General features: G+C 43.5%; 1 long non-coding RNA gene across 1 annotated transcript in view; it reads right to left on the reverse strand.

Annotated features, from left to right (window-relative positions):
* The window catches only part of LOC147748106 (uncharacterized), a 261,843-nt gene that overhangs the window by 133,823 nt on the left and 114,084 nt on the right, over positions 1–13,936 (reverse strand). Inside the window, exon 3 of the long non-coding RNA XR_015308646.1 lies at positions 12,162–12,224. This is a non-coding gene — a long non-coding RNA (uncharacterized LOC147748106). The remainder of the gene's footprint in view (positions 1–12,161; positions 12,225–13,936) is intronic.

Raw genomic sequence — 13,936 nt, forward strand, 5'->3', positions numbered from 1 at the left:
ACTCTGTATGAAGCGTGCGCACACCAATCACGGACAACAATAAGTCAACACTTGACAGCGGTCCCATCTGGCTTCATGACCTCGGGTTGGGGAGGGGCTGAAGCGGCTTGACGCAGTTGAAGGAGACAGAAAACTAACGTAAATGATACAAATAAAGAAAGTTTCTGCAATAAAAGCATGACGTGCATGCTGTCATCTCTTTAAAGCATTCAGTGAATTAGCAGCAGCAACGGGGCCCGATACGAGCAGAAAACCCAGGATGGTCAGGACTTAGTGGGGGAGGACACAGTGAGCCAAGTCAAAACAAAATAAGTAGTGCACCAAACTACCTGAGTGGTCAGAAAATTAACTGATCCTTGTAACAGGGTCAGTCTCTAGGACAGAAACCAGTGTTGCCAGATTTTGATACCCATCCCAAGCCCCATGCTATTCAGGTTCAAACCCAAATTCAGCCTAACTCAGACCGGTTTTGGCCCAAAAACCAGCCCAAAGTTGCCCCCCTCAATTTATGCAAAATCAGCCTTCAGGAAACATTTTACACCTTATCCTAATTTCTATTCAATATTCTTATAGTGTGAGGAGGTTCAATGGGTACCTATGCACTTCTGCAATCATGTCCCAATTGTTTCGATTAGTAACTACTGATTTTAAAGATCGTCCCCTTTAGGACCTGTTACTTTGTTCCCCACAAATCCAAACCTGGCATTGATGAACAAACTTTAGAAGAGCAGACTATAACCAATTTTAGTGACGTCCAAATGCTGAAAAGTTTAAACTTTAGGTAATGTAGCTCCTCAAACAGGACATTGAATGCATTTCATGGATCTCGCAGGATTGACAGCACACAATGATGCACATATAAAGTAACCACCTTGGCATTAAAGCAATTTCAGCACAACTTATTTAACAAGCTGCTATTGGAGGCCCACTTCCTCCAGTTAAAATGTACAAAGGCCAAATAGGAGCTAACAGTGTGCACAAACAAATATACACCTTTCTCAATAATGGCGATAAAATAAAAACCCAACGGTAATCCATGCCAGCAACGCAGTATCTATTAACAGTACAGAGCACTGCATCAAAGACTCAGATGTTTACAGTTCATCTTCATTACATCTTTCTCTATAGAAGAATATTTTCTATTTTGCGATTTATGACCTATATTGTTCCTAGACAACAAATGTACTTCTATTTAAATGAAAAGGTGTCCAGTACCTTTCTTCTGACTAATAGAATTTGTTTTTAAATAAGATTGAAGTAGAATATAAATGAGTCCCATAGGGTTATTGTTGGAATATAATACAATTACCCTGGTTCTCATGGGCATATAAGGTTCTCCTTGTTCTGTTTACATGCAAACAGAATAGGGGCAGCTCTGGGGAATATAGAGTTGCATTCAGCTTATGGGACAAGTTTTACACGAGCTCTCCATCATTTAGTATATATGGAAGAATACTACTGGCTAAGCTCAGAGCCACCCCTGCCTGCTACTGGGAGAAAGATGGGGCAAACAAAATGGGGGCAGCACTGGGGAGTATTGTGTGTGCATTCTACTTATGGTGTATGTTCTACATGAGATCTCTCAGAGCAAGGGTACCATTTAGTGTGTATGAAAGAATGCTACTGGCTAATCTCTGAGTCACTTCTGCCTGCTGCTGCCCTTGGAGAAGGTTCGAACAGAATGGGAGCAGCACCGGAGAGTGCTGTGAGTATACACAGCATAGGGTGCATGCCTCTACAGAAGAGTGTCAAGGTAGAGGTACCATCTAGTAGTTATGGGACAATGCAGTTGGCAAGTCTGAAAGACATTCCAAAATATTACTGCCCTGAGACAAAGAAGATAGATTGAAACAGAATGGGACATCATTGGGGAGTATTGTGTGTGTGTGTGTACAGCATATGGTGCATGCCTCAACGTGAGTTCTCGCACAGCAGAGGTACCATCTAGTATGTACGGAATCTCATACATTATTGCACTTTATGCATCATCATGCATTCCTTTGAAATGTATGATATTAAACTTTCTCCAGTGCATTTTCAAAACCCTACACTTTATCAGACACAGTCCCACCTTCTTTGCATGTGCTGTCCCACCATGCTTAGTCTCTTCATCAAACATGGGGCCTCAAAACCAGATCAGAATTTAAGGCGGTATAACATAGTGTGCCTAATAGGGAATCTTGTGTGAAACATATCTCATCATCAACAAACATCTTATCTAATAGCCAGAATGCCCAAAGGCATGGATGCATGCTTTAGAAATGCAGATGTTTCAGTCCACATTCCCTTTATCATTGCTCCGAAAGCAAAACACACATACAGAGACAATGAATCATACATTTGTGAATCTGTGTATTAAAAATGTTACATAAGGCAAAGGAGACTAAACGGTGTAAGATTTACACGCCACCCATACTGGTAGGCACTTTCTAAGAGTGCTTGATCAGGAAAAGGACAAACTCAGGATTCAGAACTTAATACAGTGGTTAGGGTTGACTTTAATAGGAATTTATTTCTACCCAAGCTAACCTTTTAATCAACATCAGTATAGAAAGACTAAATCACAGGGTTGACTTTATCAGGGATGTATTTCTACCCAAGCTAACCTTTTTATCAAAATCAGTATAGAAAGACTAGGGAAAAAAACATAACTTTCTAACCAGTACCATGCAGCTCTTAGATGGCAGTTCATTTCTCACTGTGGCAAATTACGAATGTAACTTGTGAACTGCACGGTAACAACGGAATCGCTGTGACAAAAGCAGTAATCCACTAAGCTGTGCACATAAAATATTGGTCTTTCAAATGCATGGCGCATGTCCTTTGCAGCAGACATATTATGGTCCTACCAAGTACCACACATCAGGTGTTGGACAAACGCATTTTAGTATTGATGTTTGCATCTCTGCACTAAAATGCGCTAGTCACGCTTACTATAGCTCCTGGGAGAATCCCAAAACGGTGCTTCATATTATAACAAAAGCAGCCACGGCCAGCACTTGCTACGGTACTGGTTGCCCAGCACCGTAATTAGGAGCTTATAACTGACTCGGCTCTGGCTGTTAGGGTGCAGCGTTGTGACCTATAGTGTCAAAACTTTTTTGATAACACTCAAATATGACTTTCCACCTGTAAGCAAAATAAATGTGCACCAGGCCTGGCCCTCCACCTGGTCATCTGGTGTCACTGCAGAACGTAAACAACATCCAGGATCCGGCAATTCTGTGCCATCACCAGAAAGCCTGCAGTAAATATCCCAGCCAGTGGCTGAATTCTGATTTGTTTTCCTGTTACCATGCTTGCCACACAAAGTGCATTGTGTGACTCTCACAGTGTGCTCTATATGGCCGTGCTGCTGGCAGGCAGCTGGCACTGGCACTGCGTAGGGGTATGTTTCTGCTGTGCGCAGCCCAGGTTGTGCCCCACGGACAGTTCAGCCTTGATCATGGAGGACTCCCTGTAGACCATCCAGTGAGTGGAGGCGGGCTCAGTTTACAGATGGGACTGCCAACTAGCACTTAGGAGCACCTAGTATAACAGCGAGAGACATTGACTAAGGAGGTCAAAGAGCAGCCTTGTCGGGCAGGTCTTGGGCCTGTAGGTAACCTCAACAATGTCTGCAGCCCGGTCCAGCCCACTGGGTTTGACCACGCGCTCTACAGGCTTCGCCTGGCAGCATCTTCAGGATACCACAGGTGAGTCCAACACACATGATCACTCAACAAACTTGAATGCTGCAGTGGGGGCAGTACCAGGGTGGGCGAGAGGAAAGAGGGTTGGGAGGGGCAGGAAGGTAAAGACATAGCTGAAAGAAAAAAAAATGTTTATTCAGTCACTAGTTTTGATTGTCTTCGCCTTCAGGTAACAGCATATAAAATAAAGGCGCACTGTATGTTTAAAATATAAGATAAATCCAAGTTAACGTAATCGGTAGGAAATGCATTTGTTTGCAATAGGAAACCTTATTGATTAATTCAGTCACTGCAGAGGTATATGAGTGTAACCAAACAGTACAGAATAGATTCCTGGTTGGAAGGGGGTAAGGAGTGGTGGTTAATGACTTCTGTATTTATAGTGATGTGAGGTCCCAGCCTATGACTTACAGCACAATTAATATGCAACTCATTAGTTTAACATAGTATAAAATGTTTTTCGAGGTGTCACATTTTGTTGTGGAATGTCTTTCATAAGTCACTGTAAAAATGAAAATGTCACATTGGCTATCGGAATACTTGGCAGCTATGAAATTAACCCTTTGGGCTACCTTACACAAGAGAAAACTACCACTAGATAAAACTCCTATCTCTCTCCAGCAGATACATTAATCACCAGAGTTAACTTGACACTTATATTGTTGCCCAAAAACTGCTTAACAGTCAAGGAACTTTATAGTGCTTTTAAAACAGATGTACTGCTACAAAATTGCGTAGGAAAAGGTCCAGTACTGAAGAGGAGAATATTTAGAAGTGCTCACCCATTTAAAACCCTGCCACTGTTACTGTGCCGGTTTGTCCCTATAGCCTACAACACACTCCCTCTACACATAGCAGAGGAAGCACTTCTATTAGGTGCTTTGTCGTCCTTTGCCTAACCTCACCCCCAGAGTGACACGCATCTTGTTCTTTTCTTTTCTGAAGTGCCACCTCCAATTACAGTGTACAAATTACAAATAAACGTAGTTGTTGTTGCTTCTCCCAACAGTCAGCACGCATCACCACAAGTAGAGTCGAGACTCAAAGTCTTACTCTCATATGACCTGCCCCGCCCCAACGCCAAAGGTCCAACAGCCAATCAGGCCCGGTCATGCTGCGTGCTTTGTGCCCATTCGCTCAGGGACACTGGCAGAGGATACATTGTTGATCACCATGGCTACCATACTACTACCAACCTGACTGCAGCTAAGCTGGCTGCGAGCTTGCTGCCAATGATGATAATGGTGTTGTGGTGATGCCGACACTTCTGAGGTGCCGGCTACCAGCTTAAAAAATGTGCACAACGGGCTAATAAACGTCCAAAAAGTAACCGCCCATAATTTGGGTTTATTCGCACACATATGGGAAAAATGTTGACCATTTGTGCGGGAAATAGCCCAATCTGGCAACACTGACGTCGGAAACAAAGAGGCAAAAGGCTGGACAAAGACACCTTAGGCACCATAGAAAAGCAAGATTTTAGGAGGGGCACTATAAGGAACCAATTAAGAGCGAGGGTTGTGACCAAAGTCCATATATGGATTACAGAATATCTCCCGAGCTTTCTGGGCTCGACCTAAAAAAAGTCTTCCCTGTACTTTGATGTGGTGACATCCTGTAATATACCATCCTTTTTTAAAGCAAAGTTTTCCAATATTTAGCATTCATTATCGCCAACTGGATCTTTTCCTTTACCTTTCTGTTTAGCCGATCACAGGATGGGAGAACGCGCATTTCTAATGACTAATTCCACACAACTCAACATAATTCACCATTTATTTTGAGCAGAACTGCACCCCAATGTCAGTTAGAATCTCTTTAAGATAGCCCTCTCTCTGAAATAAAATTTCCAGTAATTACAAACCACCATTGAACCCAATGTCACTCACCTATTGTACTTCAAGCCATCTGGAAAATAAATACAGCAGCACAAACATTTAAGCTGCAATCTGTTCCCCTTTTTACAAACCCGTCATGTCCAATGCTACCTCCTCCCATGGGTTTATTGGTAAGTCTTTTCGCTGCATTGGCGAAGAGTACATCTTGAGAACTTTATCACTTGTGCAAATTCCTAACATTCTCGTATTGTTTTCTCCAATTCTAGCAGTAAGACTGGCAATCAGGCAACCATCTTGACTCTCTCTTTAGTCTTTCCTACTCATAAAAGTCACTCATGGGCTAGGTCAATTAATCATCTAACAGAAAACGGTGGACCCCAACCCTGCCCCAGTGGCTCAGAACAATGCTCCGTTGGGGAGAAGCGAAAAGCTCGGCATCATATTGGGAAAAGGCCCAGTGAATTTGCAGGCGCCCCATCGCAGCCTCCTAGGACACCATGCTCACACAGTTCAGGGACCTAACTGCCAAGGACCCCCCTTCTCTTGCCCAGAACACATAGCCTCCATGCTGTTAATCTTCTGGAGACACAATGGACATTAGGGGGCCCCTGACATAGATCCAACGGCACCCCTCGGGTCTACCACCGCTTTTATGGAACACTTTCCCACGAACCCCCATCTTTCTCCCCACTTCTCAGGCGGCTACACGGAAGATGAAGTGCACCAATGACCACCCCGCCACCTGACTCCCTCACATACTCCTGCCCTCATCACAGGCCCATTATCTGAAAATGAACCCGATGCTCCTGCCCATGCTACTTACCCCTCCCCCGTTATTCACCTACCCCAAAGCTTTCCCCAGTTTTTTGTTCTTCCCTACAAAAAACAGGAGACCCTCTCCATCCCCTTCTCATAGATTTATTCTGCCTTAGCAGGACCTTCAACCTCATCGCACTCAATTTGGACATTGGTTCAGAATGCACGGTCACTCTAATGCAACACAAATTAAGCCAAAGTGACTTCCATTTATGAATGAATACTGTATTTTTTATTATGTTCTCCAGTCTGTGACTGCTCCTTAATGATTCACTAATGTGAGAAAACCAGCTACAGTAAGACTGTTGATCGATGTTCGCTTCTCTTTCTATAACTTTGTACCCACAAGGGATGCAAAGCATAAAACCTCAATAAAAATAGTGGGAAAAAAAGAAAAGAAAATGTTGAAGTCAACTTCGTCCCCCTGAACAATAAATCATCCTCTTCTGCCAACTCATCTCTTACCTCATCCTCTTCTGCCAACTCATCTCTTACCATCTAATATGGTTTAATCTCCAGCACAATTTTGACTGTACTGGGCCATTCACATCTCAAATATGTAGATAGTTCTCTTAATAGTTTGCTTTTATTTGTCCCTTCTTTCAAATTCCTTTCCAAAATATTTTCGCCAGTAGTTACACGTACAATCTCTTGCAACCAACCATCCTCTTTTTCCTCTTCACCCTCCATCTCAGCAGTGACCAACCTCGATAACCTGTTCCTGTATTATTTCTTGCACCAGTTATGTACTTCAGGTGGAAAGTATACTCAAGCCTGTTCAACTGGTAGGACCTTGTTCTCATTTATGAAGTCACTGAAGTTCGGACCTCTCAAAGTCCTTGATGCTAACTTTTATTCTAATTTGTTTAGTGATGTTTTTGCACACAATTAACTCATCTCCTTTGGCGTGCAATACATGAGGCATGCCACAACAGTTTGCAAGTGATATATTGATGCAGCATTTTTTGTGTTGGTCATTATAACATTACAAATGCTAACATATTGTACACTTTGTCAGTATGCAGAGTGTCACATGCACAACATATTCTTAACATGACGTTATTTGGCGAGACAATAACTGTATCATAATATTAACATTTAGTAAAAAGATTAAATACATTTGGCAGCTTTGAGGTGAACAAACGGCAGGTATGTATTCAGGGTTATTGACATCTGCAATATATTTTACTCTACATAATTGGTAGTAAAAATAGGCATACTGAATACGGTTAAGCATGCTACAACCAGAACTTGCAAGAAAAAGGTTTGTCTGAGGTGGTTTACATATTAAGGGTAGAGGATATGCGTAACTCAACAATAGGCCACCAGGTGAACACTGGGCCACATATCGAATATGTGAGGACTGTGCAGTCACCACTCTTCAAACTGTTGTAGGTTGAGCCCCCCAGCTAAATTTTTTTAGATGTTGGGTCCCCCCACCACCTGACAGAAATTTCTGGAATATGGTACACTACATATTCAACTGCCACGCGCATATCATGGGCCATATCCGGCAAATAATGTTCAACAAAATAAGAGTGTTTAGTAAACTGCAGGTTTGTGAGTGGGTGTGGTGAAATGACAGAGGCTTATTACACAGCTCAAAACACAATTTTCCAAGATAAAATGTGCTCCGGATCAGTCAAAGAGCCAGGTCTTGAGGTCCTTCCTGAACGAGTGCAGGGTCTGGGAGCATCTGATGTTCACAGGGTTTTCGATTCAGGTCTTGGCTGCGATGTAGGAGAAGGCTCTACCACCAGCTCTGTTTCTGTGGATGCGAGGTACCTCTGCCAGGGCGAGGCCGGCGGAGCGGAGGCTTGGGTACGTGGAAGGAAACTCTCTTGTTGAGGTATTTGGGTCCGGTGTTGATTGACTGGAACGGTCCGTTTTGGCGCCCCCTCCCCCATTTCCTCCTCCTCCATGAATGTCCTCACTAACACTCACCAACAATGCACCTCATCTCTCTATAGCACCTTTCTGGCAAACATTTAATTTTTTATAGCACTACTCACTGTTTACTCACACTCAGTTCTTTGATCTGCATGGTACAAGTTCTTTGCAGCAGGCACATTAAACCCCTGCGCTGTGTGGATGGCAGGAGTACCCATGTGAGTGCAGGGCGAGCCACGCGACAGTGTGAGAGTAGGGTAAGAGGAGTGACTGCAGAGTGAGTGAGGTGACCACATGAATTTGGGTGTGGATGTAAGTGCAGACTGGGACGCATGAATGTATGGTTAGTGATGGTCTTATTTGAGTGAGATTGCAGATTGAGCAGTAAGGGGGACAGGTGAGTGAAGTGTCACATGAGTGCAGGCAGAGTAGTGTGCTTGTGTGACTGCAGGGTGAGGTACAGAGTGAAACAAAAGGGGATGATTGACGGAGCGTTTGAGCAAATCAAACACTCACCCCCAGTCAACTGATCTGGATTTAATCCATCACCATTCTTTAGCTCACTCACCCTGGACCGGAAACAAGCATCCTGGGACTGGTTTCAGATTCATAATCCTCATCAGCCAGCCTATCTTTAATCCAGTGGCCAAGTGAGCAAGGGACTCACGTCTGAGCATACCCTGCCAACGTAGGGCGAACAAAGCGAAACAAAAGGGGATGATGGACGGAGCGTTTGAGCAAATCAAGCACTCACCCCCAGTCAACTGATCTGGGTTTAATCCATCACCGTTCTTTAGCCCACTCAGCCACCCCAGTTCAGACATGGCCATATGGCAGGGTATGCTCAGACGTGAGTCCCTTGCTCACTTGGCCACTGGATTCAAGATTGCCTGGCTGATGAGGATTATGAATCCGAAACCGGTCCCAGGATGCTTGTTTCCGGTCCAGGGAAGGGATGGCTTAGCAGTTCGGGCTGGACTGTTCCCATGCGGCACAGGGTCAGACTGATTTGCATATGGCCATATCTGAACTGGGGTGGCAGAGTGGGCTAAAGAACCTTGATGGATTAAACCCAGATCAGTTGACTGGAGGTGAGTGCTTGTATTGTCAATGCTCCGTCCATCATTTCCTTTGGGTTTTCTTTGTTCGCCATAAATTGGCAGGGTATGCTCAGACGTGAGTCCCTTGCTCACTTTGCCACTGGATTCAAGCAAGCCGGGCTGAAGGCTGAAATGGCAGAAACCGGTCCTCGGTAGCTTGTTTCCGGTCCAGGGAAGGCATGGCTTGGCAGTTCGGGCTGCACTGTTCCCATGAGGCACAGGGTCAGACTGATTATTTGCATATGGCCATGTCTGAACTGGGGTGGCAGAGTGGGCTAAAGAATGGTGATGGATAAAACCCAGATCAGTTGACTGGGAGTGAATGCTTGTATTGTCAACGCTCCGTCCATCATTTCCTTTGGTTTTTCTTTGTTCGCCATAAGTTGGCAGGGTGTGCTCAGCCGTAAGTCCCTTGCTCACTTTGCCACTGGGTTCAAGCAAGCCGGGCTGAAGAAGGCTGAAATGCCAGAAACCGGTCCTCGGTAGCTTGTTTCCGGTCCAGGGAAGGCATGGCTTGGCAGTTCGGGCTGGACTGTTCCCATGAGGCACAGGGTCAGACTGATTTGCATATGGCCATGTCTGAACTGGGGTGGCAGAGTGGGCTAAAGAACGGTGATGGATTAAACCCAGATCAGTTGACTGGGGGTGAGTGCTTGTATTGTCAACGCTCCGTCCTTTATTTCCTTTGGTTTTTCTTTGAGGTACAGAGTGAACAGAGCAAGTGCATTGTGAGTGCAGAGTGATCACTGTGAGTACAGGGTAAGCGGGTAAATGGTGTGAGTGCATCAGAATCAGTGTGACGGCATTCTGATCGCTGTGAATGCAGGGTGAGCGTGAAAGTGAAGGGCGAGAATTAGGAACAAGTTGTCTGAATGCAAGATGCATTCCCAGACACTTGAAGTAACTCAGCAGGTTATTGACGGCAGCGTAGGGTTTCAGATATGTTAAACTATTGCTATTATGGCATTAACCAGGGATCAGGGTGGAGGAAATAAATGTGCTGATCTTACAACAAACTTCCAGTTTTATGATTAGAGTTGCAAGCTCAATATTGTGATGTCCCAGGCAGTACAAAAATAAAAAATAAACCTAAAGCTGTATTGTCAGCACCTGTGTGTGCATACCTTGAACAGCAAATATAAATAGAAGCACTTTTAATTGTGTTCTAGGGCTGTCTGAATGATCCATGACTGAAAATAAAATGGAACAAAGACAAAAAAGTCACATAACAAATTTATACATACTTCTTTATAAGCATATTTAATGTCAAGACAATCAATTTGCAGGCTGTTTAAACAACAAATGGCTGGCATTTTTCTTTTGGCAAGTTTTAGCCCTGTGGGCGTTGTGCGCCTGCCTGTGTAAATTTAAAAGAAACTTTGTCTCCTTTTGCTAAGATCAAACCCTCCCAGGACTGGGTTAAACTTGTAGAATTGAAATGCTTTAGCTGCAGTGGGAGGCAGGATGTCTCCTCTGCTAAACTGAAAGCAAGGAACATACAGTCATTTCAGCTGCAGTGGGAGTTAAGGAGTCTCCTCTGCTATGAAATTGAACGCAAAGGAACAGGACGGTCTGTTAGTTTGCTTTCGTTTTTAGCAGGAGACTCCCTGCCTCCCACTGCAGCTGAAGCATTTTAGCTCTAAGAACTAACCCCCTCCCTCAGCTCTTTACATGACAAAAGCACGGGCACGTCGTGCCTTATTTATTTCCCCTCCCTCCCCCCTCCAACCCTCTATTATAGGAGCTCTACAACAAAAGAATTCCCATTTGAAATGGGTGAAAACTTGCGACGCTGGACAGTAAAAGACCAACAAAAGGAAGATCTTAGTGTGGAGTGCGTGCCACCCCTGAGGTGGTGTTGTGCCCCACTGGGGGGGCGCCCCACAGATTGAAGAACTCTGGTCTAGGGCAAAGGTCTTCAAACTACGGGGCTTTAAGTGATCTATGGGGGGGGGCACCAGTCTCTGGCCAAGAGAAGCATCATGCTTTGTTTTAAGTGTTAAAAACATGAGCAGCAGCACCCTCTTCCACCACTTGTCATTAAACGCTCTACCAATCTCCATCTCCCACTGGTCTCTCAATGCAGTCAGCGGTGTACCTTAGTCATGCTACTGATTAATCCATCACGGGGTCCACATCCCATGATATGCATGTATTGTATGACTGTCAGGAGGAGAGGGAGACCAACACTTCCATAGTGAAATCCAAGGAGGAAGCCCGATGGCATGTTCCGAGACAAGCAAAGACCAATTTTCAACCATCTACCTTTCTTTCACAGACCAGGCAGGTCAGGCATCTGGTGTTGAGACACCCAGACACGCCACCATTATGGAATTCTCTTGAGAACGGGAAAGAGACATGGAGGAAGTTGGAGGATGTGAATCCTTTAAATCCCAGATGACTCAGGAGCTGACGTCAGACGACAAAGGGACTGTGAAGTAGGCGGAAGCGGGAGAAGATGACAGCAAAGTGACTGAGAGTGAAGAAGATACTTGAAAACGCAAGAGGAATACGAGATTCATGAGGGAGAGGAGTGGCAATGGAACCAGAGGGCCACAGGACTTGCATGACGCCTGCCACGCTTCTGGAGGAGCATGGCTTCACCAGGTACGGAAACGTTTCCTGGGAAAATACAGGAGGCGGATGGAGGGTATCGAGAACTCGAGAAGGGTATTAAATAGCCGGTTGGTCTGGTAAGGCAGAATAGCATGAGATTCACACTGGGTGTTGGAGATGGCGCTGTAAGAAAATCCCAGTAATTAAACTTCACTCCTTGTACTAAGAAGAGACAACTCTGGAGAAAATCCTTAAACCAGTCCACTTACCAGTGGTCTCTATTTTTCTTCCAAGAGCGCATTTCGAGCTGTTGATCCAGATCTCCATATCACCTATAAGGAAAAGAAAAAGGAGAAGAAATTAAGGAAGAACCGTATAGTCTGGGATTATTATATGACTTAAACTATCAATAAACCAACAAAGTCAACCTTAACACGTTCGTCTGTGAATTAATTACCCCGCCTCATTACATGTGGTGGAGAAGGCGGGTAGAAGCCATTTGATATAAAATGGAAACCCTGATTTAACAATATGTAAAATATGGGATTTTCTGGATGGAAATTGTAAAAGTTGGAGTGAAGTAGAGCCTAGTATTAAGTATTTTAAAGAAGCAATGCAATGGTCTTTTATTAGGATTAGGCATTTTCCACGGGACATAAACCCCAGAGATAGAATAGCAACTATAGAACACGTTGAGGATCTGATAGAATCCAAGACATGTAAATCGATTAGTTGCTGGGTTTCCTCACTACACAACCATGCTCTGTGAGAAGGTGTGTGAAAAATGGCAATCCAAAGAAAATCTCCAGATATCCACTACAACTTGGGATAGGATTAACAAATGTAATTTTACCCTGCTAAAAGGGGCTAATCTGCGCCAAATGCAATTTTTTACCAAGTGGCTTCTGTACAGAACTCCGACTTTCCACCATAAAATTAACCAGCTGATTTCCGCAAATTGTCTTAGTTGTGCTGTGGAGGTAGGGGAAAATTGGACCCATATTATATGGGCCTGCCCATGGTTCCGAAAGTTTTGGGATGAGATTAATCAGTTCTGTACTTATACACTACAATTGAAGCATCCATTAGACACTCAGACAGTAATTTTAGGGTACTCATCTGACCTAAATGTTGGCATTTAAAAAAAAGGAATTGTACTTTATTGCTTTAATAGCCAGATCCTTAATTCCTTAATTCTTCAAAAGAAGAGATCAGAGGAAATTCCAAAATTATGAAGAATCAAGGAGTCCGAAAAGAGGAATGCATTAAGATCTAGTTCATACAGGAAATTCTTAAAACTATGCGAATTATTCAGCTAGGAGTTCTATAGATACATGTGAAGTGTACAAAAAAAAAGAAAAAAGTCAAACAAATTACTTTTTATATTATTGTATTAATTTATCTATTTATCAAATCTACCAAATTCATTTTTTGAACTCATTCTCAAATGTTAAAAAGGATTATAATGATGTAATTACTTTATCAATAGCTTTTTGTTTTTATGGATTTATGGACTTTGTAATGGATGAATTCTCTCAATAAAAAAAAGAAAAAAACTATGAGGAAAGGAAGAAGAAAAAAGAAATTAAGGAAGAACAGAATAGACTGGGTTTATATTAACACTTAAACTTACAATAAACCAACAAAGTCAACCTTAACACACTCATCCGAGAATTGATTAACCCCTACCTCATTACATGTGGTGGAGAATGCGGGTAGAGGCCATATGATATCAAATGAAAAGCCTGATTCAACAATTGGCACAGGGCCAAAAGAACTTAGAATGGGCCCTAGAAGAGCAATTATCGGTGGCCAATGCAGATCGGGAACTCTTTTGTGAAACCCTCAAAACTCATGCTGAAAAATTACACTAAGTATCAGCGGATAAATTTAAATTAACCTCTAGCATGGTATGGACTAGTAGCCCCTCATCTATGGGAGAGAATATAGCATTACAAAAATATGTTATAGGAGAGGATCCTGACGCTTTTCTCACCAACTTTGAGAGAGCCGCCCATGCTTGTGGATGGCCCAAGAACAAGTG

The sequence above is a fragment of the Lissotriton vulgaris genome, chromosome 1_1 (genome assembly GCF_964263255.1).
Source record: "Lissotriton vulgaris chromosome 1_1, aLisVul1.2, whole genome shotgun sequence".
NCBI classification, from domain to species: Eukaryota; Metazoa; Chordata; class Amphibia; order Caudata; family Salamandridae; genus Lissotriton; species Lissotriton vulgaris.